This window comes from Sciurus vulgaris (assembly GCF_902686455.1).
Source record: "Sciurus vulgaris genome assembly, chromosome: 10".
In the NCBI taxonomy this organism is placed as follows: domain Eukaryota; kingdom Metazoa; phylum Chordata; class Mammalia; order Rodentia; family Sciuridae; genus Sciurus; species Sciurus vulgaris.
The window spans coordinates 56921357-56931765 of record NC_136470.1 but is presented as its reverse complement, the minus strand read 5'-3'; the positions used below and the strand labels follow the sequence as shown (position 1 = coordinate 56931765).

Sequence of the window (10409 nt, the reverse complement as noted above, 5' to 3'; positions counted from 1 at the left end):
AGACAAGCAAGCATCCTTTTTTTGGTTTCCTGTACCCTGATTTTGCTTTTGGCTTAAGGTTTTAAATTAGGAGCTACTCCGGTGGGTAATGAACAGGAGGAAATGCAGGTTTTACACTTCTGTCCCTCTCCCCAAACAAACCCAGCACTCCACTCCCACCACCCTGTTTTGATGTTTTCTATTCATTTGCAAAGCAGATCTAGGAAAGCAAATCTCTAGGAAAGTAGATCAGTTAGTCAAATCTAAAATTATGTGTATTGGTTTGTTTTATTTATTTTGATATTTATCTCTGAATAGTGATTTTGTTAGAGCAATCAACCACCAGTCATTTCTGACTGGGTATGCCAGAGAAGGGGGCTCCATTGTTATACACCTCCAGTATCACCAAAGGAGGGCAAAGAAAGACTCCGGGATTTCTGCTTAATGTCTTAAAATTCTGTGGGTCCAACAGAGCAAAGCAGAATTATCTCAATTGTACTCTTCCTGGTAAGATATCAGACAGTGGTAAAAGACTGACTCATATAGAAAGTTGTGAAGCACTGCTAGAGAAAAAGATTGTTTCTGGAATATATTCAAGGCTAACATACTTCTTGTCCCTCCTCTGTCCTGCAGAGATTCTGCTTTTTGTGAGCTGTTTGGGTGGCTCTTCACCATCATTTGGAATCTGAGTATTTCATTAATCTCATAGATTGCTTAGAAATGGAATTGGAAGTTTTCCATTTTTTCCCCATTTTTTGTACATGATAATTAAACATGACAATGGAATTTGTTGTTACATTTACTTGGGACTTTTTCTCCTTACTGACTTAAATGATTTTCAGTTTAGATGGAAAAGGTGTAGATTTGTAAACTTGTTTGTGGTAGAGATATATTCATTGTCAGTGGCCTAGAAGGAAGTTTTTCCATATAGATGCACAGACCTTGCAATGAAAGAAGTTTTCTACTCAAAAAGTGAAATCTGTCAAACATGTAAATACATAAAAATAAACATTAAAATGAAAGGATTTATACCTCATAATTAGAATATCATTGGTTAAGGATTGGAATATAATGTATTTTAAAATGTTTTGTTTAAATCAGCATCAAAACCAAGTTCACATGTTACAGTTGGTTCAGCCATCTCTGGAAGATTTTTTGAGATTTAGATGGTTTCTTCTATTTCTCTTCTTTGCATTGTACTTGAAAGATTCAAGATCATGTGCCCTGTTTATCCTAGTGTAGATTTTGCCAATTATGTGCCCTGGAGAGCTGTTATTTTAATTTACTATGTTTCTCTGTCTGTAAAGTCATATATCTGTTTTTTAAAAATAATTTAATTAACTTAAAATCATATGTGGTAGGAATCAGTTATGTTTAATGTGTTTACATCATCAATGAAATAAAGGCTTTGTTCAAGGAAGAAGCCCACTTCTTTGCAAATAATATTGATCTTGACCTTTTGTACTTTAATCTGGTATACCCTTAGGAATAGGAAAGAAATCACATGCCAAAAATAGTGCTTTTCCTAGTTGTCATATTTGGTTGCTCATTATCCTCCTGTTCCTTGGTAGGGAAATCTCAGAAAAAAGAATCTTAAACAGTCAATGTTTTAATTTAATACAGATTGGCAGGTATAGTTCCCACTACATTTTAACAACTGTATTGAAGTATAATTTTCATACAATAAAATTCGCCCATTTAATGATCAATTCAGGAGTTTTTAAACGTATTTTCAGGACTCCTTACCATTGGAGAGTTATTCACTGAGTTTTATATCAATTATTGTTTATTTTACTGTTACCGTGTGGCTGGATGAGATGGGATCCTCGGGGCTGCCCTCCAAGGATTCCTTTTCCATGCTCCCAGTTTTCGCTTTCTCCCGCTCTGTGGGTTGTGGCCACCTGGAGCAGAGCAGCACTCCTCCATCATGCCCTCTGCCATGATGTTCTTCTTCACCTTGAGTCACAGTAAAGCAATCCATGCACCATGGACTACACCTCTGAAACTGTGAGCCCAATACCTGTTCCTGTTTTTCTCTTCAGGAATTTTTGTCCCATTGACACCACAATGAATAGCACTTTATGGAAGTATTATATTTGAGAATGGATTAGTAATAGATTATCATAGCAATAGAAAAGAGCCATAGTGAAGCAAAAAGAGGTGAAAAATAAATTTAAATGCCATACAATCAGTGAGCTGGGAGACAGTTTCAAATGTTTTAGTAAATGTGGAAAGAAGTTCTGAAAAAAAAATCAGCCAAGAATTCTACATTTTGAGAGCTAAATAACACCTTTCTCAAACACATGGAAGTTGAATGTACTTCTAACTATATGGGTAAATATATGAATTTTTGTTATGTAAAAATCTTTAAAAATTAAAACTGGTTATATAAGAATAATGACAGTGTCAGTGGAGATATGCATTTGTGAAATGACAAAGAAAAGATTCAGAGCCAAGGGAAAAACCCTAGGGGTCTTGTCCTGTGTCATAGGTGTATCACTTGAAGGTAGAAGGGTAGAGTATGATCATTGAAAAGTTCAAACATGAAATAGTAAATGAGAGAGTTGCGACTAATTTTTAAAGATTAATAAAATAAAAAGGGGGTGAAGGGAATGCTGGGCTCTAAATGTCTCAGTGGTAGAGATTTGGCTAGTGTGTTAGTGTGTGTAAGGCCCTGAGTTCAATCCCTGACAACACACACACACAAAAAAAAATCATTAAATAAATAGCCATGCTGCAATGCATACAATATCAAAACATCACATTTACCCCATAAATAGATACAGTTATTAGTAATCAATTTAAAATTAACTTGCAAAGTTTAAAAAGAGGCCAGACTGAGGGAGGTATATCATAGGGTCAACTGAAAGAGCTTCTTAACCAAAGCAGGGAAAATTTGAACATCAAAATACAGTTTTAAGGAATTATAACTCGAAAATTAAAATAAATATTTGTGAGTCCATGCTGATATAAATGTTTGAATAAATAGAGTTGGGAGAAGAGACAAATCAATAACCCATGCTGAACAATCCTATAAGTGTATGTGGATGCTCCACCCATCAGGAAGTAGAGGATAACTCAAGTATGGACTGCATAGAGTGGAAAGGGAAGAGATGCTTCCCAGTGGAAACACTTAACAAGACCTTGGTCAGGTGATAAGGTCAACCTCAGCAGTCATGTATCATGTTGTAAGTATGTCCCCAAATATGATGCAATGGAAAAGGTAGTATTGCCAGGCATGGTGGCCAAGCTATGTGAGGGGTGGAGGCAAGAGGGTCACAATTTGGAGGCTAGACTCCACAATGTAGTGATACCCTGTCTCAAACTATAAAATAAAAAGGACTGGGGCTGTAACTCAGTGCGAGAGACCTCCAGGGATCAATCCCTAGTACTGCAAGAGAAGATAAAGAAATTGGCAGTGCTAACTCTGAGACCTTCCTCTCAAAAATCCATAATTTTGAGATAACCATGAAAAAGTCAGATACATTACATTAGAGGGGTATCCTACAAAGGATTATATAGCACCTGACTGGTGCTCCTCAAAACTCTCTACAGTCACCAAAAATAAGGGAAGCCTGGGAAATCCAAACAGCCGAGAGGCAGGTAAGGACACATGACAACTGAGTGCATGTGTCTTAGGACAGGAATGGAGAGTAGGAGAGTGAGTGGAGTAGGGAGATGTAGTGTGACTGCTGAAGGCACCAAGAGCCCATGTGAGGTTAGTGGATGTCAATGGTAAGTGATGCCAACCATTGCAGATAAGTGGTGATTATCTACTACATTGAGCTGATGGATACAGGAAAGAAGTCCACACTTGTAAGCACATCTTAGCCAGATAAATGCTGTCAATTGAGTCGGAGAGGGTCATGGAGGTGACACGTGGAAGGAACGAAGAACACTGAAAGTCCTATGAGATTCTAGGTCCCAGTGGAGTCAGGATTGCTGACCTGGGAGTACTGGGAATACAAAAGATAGGAGGTAGAGGCAACCAAAAGGTGAGGGTGGTGGTTGCTGGTATCTGTCCTGGTAGAGGGACGGACATAGTGTATAAGGTAAGAAAGGCAAGCTCCTGAAAGCATGAGAGCAGAGGACAAGGAACTGCAGCAGGCATCTGTGCAGCTAGTGAAGTAGCCACCAGTCAGGACAGGAGTAATGTGAGAGGTAACAGTGCAAAGAGCTGTGATCTCAAAGGAGTGAGGAAGGAATGACCTGGGGTTTAGTAAGCATTGAAAACAAGGAAAGGTGGATTTGTTCTCAAAAGCCTGCGTATTAGAGAAATAGAAGGGTGAAGACTTCAGAGAGCAATGAGAGGCCAAAAGGACACTTCCTTCATCTCTAGACCTAGAGTTGGGAGAGAAGAAATGTTCCCCTGAAAGCACAGCTGGTGAAAGTAAGGAGCACGTTCAGAGCCACTTGGGCATTAGGGTGGAAATACTGGCAGGGGGCAGGGACTGGGAGTCCTGGGCTGCTTATGATCATTTACATAAATGAAAGTAAAGAGTAAATTGAGTCAGATGTCAAGGTGGGGAGGAGATGGGGGCAGGGGAAGGGGGACTCTTGGTGGTTGGGGTGGTAATACTGAGCTTGAATATTTTATGGACTCCCATCCTTATCTCTTCTGATGGAGATATAGGGGTTTCCAACAGTCTTGAGATCCTAATCTGAAATTAATTTCTGAGTCTTGAGGTCTTAGAATAAAATTAATGCAGGAGAAAATCTAGGTGATCTGGGTTTCTCAGTGTTTTTAGTTACAACACTGTTTCAAGGACCATCCATGAAAGAATATAGTGGTCTTCTTAAAATTACATTATTCTTAGGTTAGGGTTGTAGTTCAATGGTTGTGTCCTTTCCTAGCCTTCAAAAGTCCCCAGGACTCAATCCCCAGCACCACACAAAAGCACAAAATGTTTTTATATATAGAAATATATGTATACATATACATCATTTGTGATAAGTATTCTGTACAGAAATGCAGGATATTAATAAGAAAACGAGTATCTAATATGGTAACAGTATAGAATCCACATTTTATGTTCAGGTAGGCATTTAGAAAATACATTTGCTAGGCTCTCTGGTTTTGTCTTAAATATTAAAGGAGGTCAGTGAGATTTATTATAGTGTTCCTCCTATCTCACATGGCAACTCAGTGATGGTCTTTGTTGTCTGCTTCATTTCAAAACTTAAACTTCTATTGTAAAGTAGTCAATTAATTAGACATAATTTCATTTCCAGAAATTTACATATAAAATCAAAAGTGAAAGATTACAAACATTTTCTGAATGGGGTTGTTTAAATTATGAAAACACTTATAAGTCACTGTTCAATTTATCCATTTTATGATGTGTTATTAGGGATGATGAAGCTGGTATATAACTAGTTAAGGAACAGAGTTTCAATAAAACCAATTGTTTGGAAATGTGAGTTTTAAAAAGCTTGCAAATGTTTACCAGGATTGTACACCTGTATGGAAGGAATGACATCAGTGTTACTTTGTATTTTTGTATACCATAGGTGGTGTTTTTCATTTGTTGCTTTTAGTTTTCTTATGAGAGATGTAGTGCATTCATAGATCAACACAGAAAAGATGAACTTTCAGGCCTAGTGGCACACACCTGTAATCTCAGCTTCTGGAGAGGCTGAGGCAGGAAGATCTCAAGTTTGAGGCCTGCCTGGGCAACTTAGAGATACCCTATCTCAAAGTAAATGAAGGAGAGGGCTGGGGTACAGCTCAGTGGTAGAGCACATACTTGCCTAGAGTATGCCTGGTTCAATTCCTGCAGCTCCCACTGAATAGAGAGAGAGAGAAAGAGAGGAAGGGAGAGAGAGAGGGAGAAAATAAAGGAAGTGAAGGCAAGCAGGTACAAAATTCAAAAAGGTAGAGATAAGTGATTATTTAGTGATTATCTCTGAAGAATTAAGAAGGACTGAAGATGTCCTCTGATAGAGTGCTTGCCCAGCATGCAAAAGGCCCTGGATTTCATCCCAGCACTACACACACACACTGGCAGGAGAGATCCATAAACTTGATAGAGTACATTATAACTTTATTGAGCTACATTAAGACTGTCAGGACTACCTTATGCAATGCTGGCACACCTGTATTCATGGTGACTGAGGATGCCAAAGAACGAAAATCACAAGTTTGACCCAGCCTCAACAATTTGGTGAGACCCAGTCTCAAAACTGTTTAAAAAATTGTTAGGGATGTAACTCACTGATAAAGCAAACCTGCCATCAACACCTAACTAACCCCTCCCCCTACCATTACCTCCAAAAGGAGGTCACAGATATTGTTCTATTTTTAGGCCTTAGAGCTGATTGCAAGAAATGGAACTCCAGAACTTCCAAATGCAGAGACACTTTCCCCAATATTCTGCAATTTCTTAAATGGATGTTTGGAAATGGATGTGGAGAGAAGGGGATCAGTCAAAGAATTGTTACAGGTAAATTTGTAAAAGATGTCATTTTGGAAAACGTTGAGTCTTTTTGAATGAGCATCAGTGTTAATAACATTTCATTATTCATTCATCACTACCAATAAAGCAGCAACTGCATTTTAGGGTTTCATCTGCCAGAAACAAAAGATTAGTATCGTGGGCTGTGGTTGTGGGTTAGTGGTAGAGCTCTTGCCTAGCATATGTTAGGCCCTGTTTTCAATACTCAGCACCACTAAAAATAAAATAAGGTATTGTGTCCTCCTATAACTAAAATATATACATAAATGTTTAATATAGTTTAAATACATTTTTGTATATTATGAAATACGGTCTCCATTCAAAGTTGACATGAGTGTATTTAGGAGCTCTTTCCCTGTTGATGTTTGGGAATTAGGAAAATTAAACAACTCTGTGTTCAACCATGGAAGGTATGTACTGATTAGGAGTGTTTGGGGCAGGTATAAACATATGTGTTTTTTAAGAAAATTGTATTCATAAGTAGTCTTCAAGACTTAGTTGCAAGGAAATGTTTTATTTCCCTATTAATAAATTTCATGCTGTTCTCTCTCCCCTTTTCCTGACCGTACCCGTTCCTGAAACTGGCCAAACCATTATCTACATTGACACCACTGATTTGGGCAGCTAAGAAAGAAAAGAGGAGTTGCCATTAACATCACTGACCTGGTTCATATCCTTTTTTCCACTTTCTAACATGAAAATTTTCTTACATTTAATAAAGTGTTTCTTGTTGTTAAAGACATGTGATGTGAAAATTTCCATTTTAACCATGTTAAGTGGACAACCCAGTGGCATTAATTACACTCAATATATTGTACATCCTTCTCTTCCAGAACAGTTTTGTCACTCCAAGCAGAAGCTCTGCCATGATAAAGTAATAACTCCCATTCCTCCTCTTCCAGTCCCTGGGTGCCACTAATTTTTATCCTGCTTATGTTTGTTCTAATTAGTTATACATGACAATAGAATGCACTTCGACACATCATATGTATATGGAGTATAACGTCTCATGTTTTTGGTTGTACACGATGTACATCATATCCATCATGTAGTCCCGTATGCATATAGGGAGGTAATGTCTGAACCTTTCAACTATTCCTCCTTTCTCCATAAGCCTGCCCCTCCTTTCAATCTCCTTTGAGGCAACCTAAGAAACTCTATACTTAGATAGCCACCCTTGTTATTGCAAATTAGCATCCATATATCAGAGAAAACATTCAGTATTTTGTTGTGTGATTGGCTTATTTCTCTTCATGATATTCTCCATCTTGATCCATTTACTATCAAAAGGCAACATTTCATTCTTCTTTAAAACTGAGTAATATTCCAATTTGTATATATACATTTTTTTATGCATTCATCTCTGGAAGAACACTGAGGTTAGTTCCATAGTATAGTTATTGTGAGTTGAGCTGCTGTAAGCATTCATGTGGCTGCATCACTGTACTTTGCTGATTTTAATTACTTTGGGAATAGAGGAAGGAGTGGAATAACTGAGAAAAATGGTGTTTCCATTCCAAGCTTTTGGAGGACTCTCCATAGTGCTTTCCATAATGGTTGCACCAATTTGCAGTACCACCAGCAAAGTATGAGTGTCCCTTTTTCCTTACATCCTTGCCAACATTTATTCTTGCTTGTATTCTTCACAAATTGTCAGTCTGAAAGGAATGAGATGAATTCTTAGAGTAGTTTTGATTGGCAATTCTCTAATTGCTAGAGATGTTGAACATGTTTTCATATATTTGTTGATGGATTGTTTTTCTTTTTCTGTGAAATATCTATTCATTTCCTTAGCCCATTTATTGATTATTTTCTTTTTTGGTGTTTTCATTTTTAAGTTCTTTGTATATCCTGGAATTTAATACTCTATGTGTCATGCAGATGGCAAAGATTTCCTTGCTTTCTGTAGGCTCTCTCTTCACATTATTGTTTCCTTTGCTGAGAAGAAATTATTTAGTTAGAATCCTAACCATTTGTTGATTCTTGAATTTACTTCTTGTGCTTTTGGAGTCTTGTTAAGGAAACCCAATCCTAAGCCAATATGGTGAAGATTTGGGCCTACTTTGTCATTTATTAGAAGAAGGGCCTCTGTTCTAGTGCCTAATTCTTTGATCCACATTGAGTTGAGATTTGTGCACAGTGAGAGATAGGGGATAATTTTCATTTTGTTACATATGGATTTTTAATTTTCCTAGCAATATTTATTGAATAGGCTGTTTTTACCAGTGAATGTTTTTTGCCTTTTGTCTAGTATGAGATAAGTGTATTTATGTGCATATATCTCTGTGTCTTCTATTCTGTACCATTGGTTTTTATGTCTGTTTTAGTGTCAACACTATGCTGTTTTTGTTACTATAGCTCTCTAATATAATTTAAGGTCTGGTATTGTGATGCCTCCTGCTTCACCTATTTTGCTAAGTATGGCTTTGGCTATTCCAGATATCTTATTTTTCCAGTAAATTTCACAACAGATTTAGATCTCAAAGACTCTCATATTTAAATTGCCAGATTAAGCATGTAATGATTAGTTCTAAATGGCAATAGAATTCAAAGTTCAAAGTATATAATGTAATTGCATATTATCAACACAGCAGAGGCATAATTACAAATCAAAACCAGAAAGTACCTGGGAAATTCAAGAAAACAAAATCTGCTGCAATTTAAATCCTCCAGTGTGGAATTAAGATCAAATCAGGAAAAAGAAAGAATTAGTGAAACTTTCTAATATCTGATTCAGAAAGTCAATACTAAATACTAGAATACTAAATATGGTAGTGAAGATAATATAAAAGCATATAAATCTTGGTAGACAGATGTTATTAAAAGTACCAAATTGAAGCATGAGAAGATCATAGAGTAGAACAAGCAAAGAGTTTCCAGTATGAATTAGGCAAGTGGATTATAAAATTAAAGAATAATATCTTCAAACTGAACTGATAAAATAATTCAAAACTCAGCAAATCAAGTTGAAACTATATAGGAAGTAAGAAAAAAATCTTAAAATCAACTAGACATGAAAAGAATATTTCAAAAGGACAGCAGTAGGAGTTATCCCCCCCAAAAATGTCACTAATGGAAACCAGAAAGCAGTGCACTAATATATTTAACTTCTAAAGCATTAGTGCAAGAAATATGAGATTGTGTTGTTTTTAATTGTCTTGACATATAAGTATGATAAAGAATAAGGTGGACTGCAGGAGTGTTTATGTTAGAGAGTGTGCCTAGTTCAATATCCAGCACCTCAAAGGAAATAAAAAAGCAAAAAATCAAGAGAAAAATCAAGCAATTTCAGAAAAACAGGCTCTCTAGTGGTGTCTTCAATATTAGAGGAGGTCAGTGAGATTTATTAAAGTGTTCCTCCTGTCTCACATGGCAACTCAGCGATGGTCTGTGTTGTCTGCTTCATTTCAAAACTTAAACTTCTACTATAAAATAGTCAATTAGATATAATTTCATTTCCAGAAATTTACATATAAAATCAAAAGTGAAAGATTACAATCATTTTCTGAATGGGATTGTTTAAATTATGAAAACACTTATAAGTCACTGTTCAATTTATCCACTTCATGATGTGTTATTAGGAATGATGAAGCTGGCATATACCTAGCTAAGGAACAGTGTTTCAGTAAATCCAATTGATTTGAAATGTGAGTTTTAATTAGCTTGGGGATGTTTAACAGGATTGTACACATTTATAGAAGGATTGACATCCGATTCTTTTATTTTTATGTGCCATAGGTGACGTTTTTATACTTGTTGCTGATTTTGTTTTCTTAAGCAAGATGTATTGCATTCATTGTTCAACACAGAAAAGATGATCTTGTCCCGCCTGGTGGCGCACATTTGTAATCTCAGCTTCTGGAGAGGCAGAGGCATGAAGATCTCAAGTTAGGGACCTGCCTGGGCAAATTAGAGATATCCTATCTCAAAGTAAATTAAAGAGAGGGCTGGGGTACAGCTCAGTGGTAGAGCACT

The 10409-nt window shown here is 36.7% G+C and overlaps 1 long non-coding RNA gene across 1 annotated transcript in view; it reads left to right on the top strand.

The window, feature by feature from the left end:
- The first annotated feature begins 352 nt into the window (after nt 1-352).
- LOC306671102 overlaps nt 353-10409 on the top strand; it is a 60813-nt gene continuing 50756 nt past the window's right edge. The window contains exons 1-2 of the long non-coding RNA XR_013766585.1: nt 353-486; nt 6285-6422. This is a non-coding gene — a long non-coding RNA (uncharacterized lncRNA). The remainder of the gene's footprint in view (nt 487-6284; nt 6423-10409) is intronic.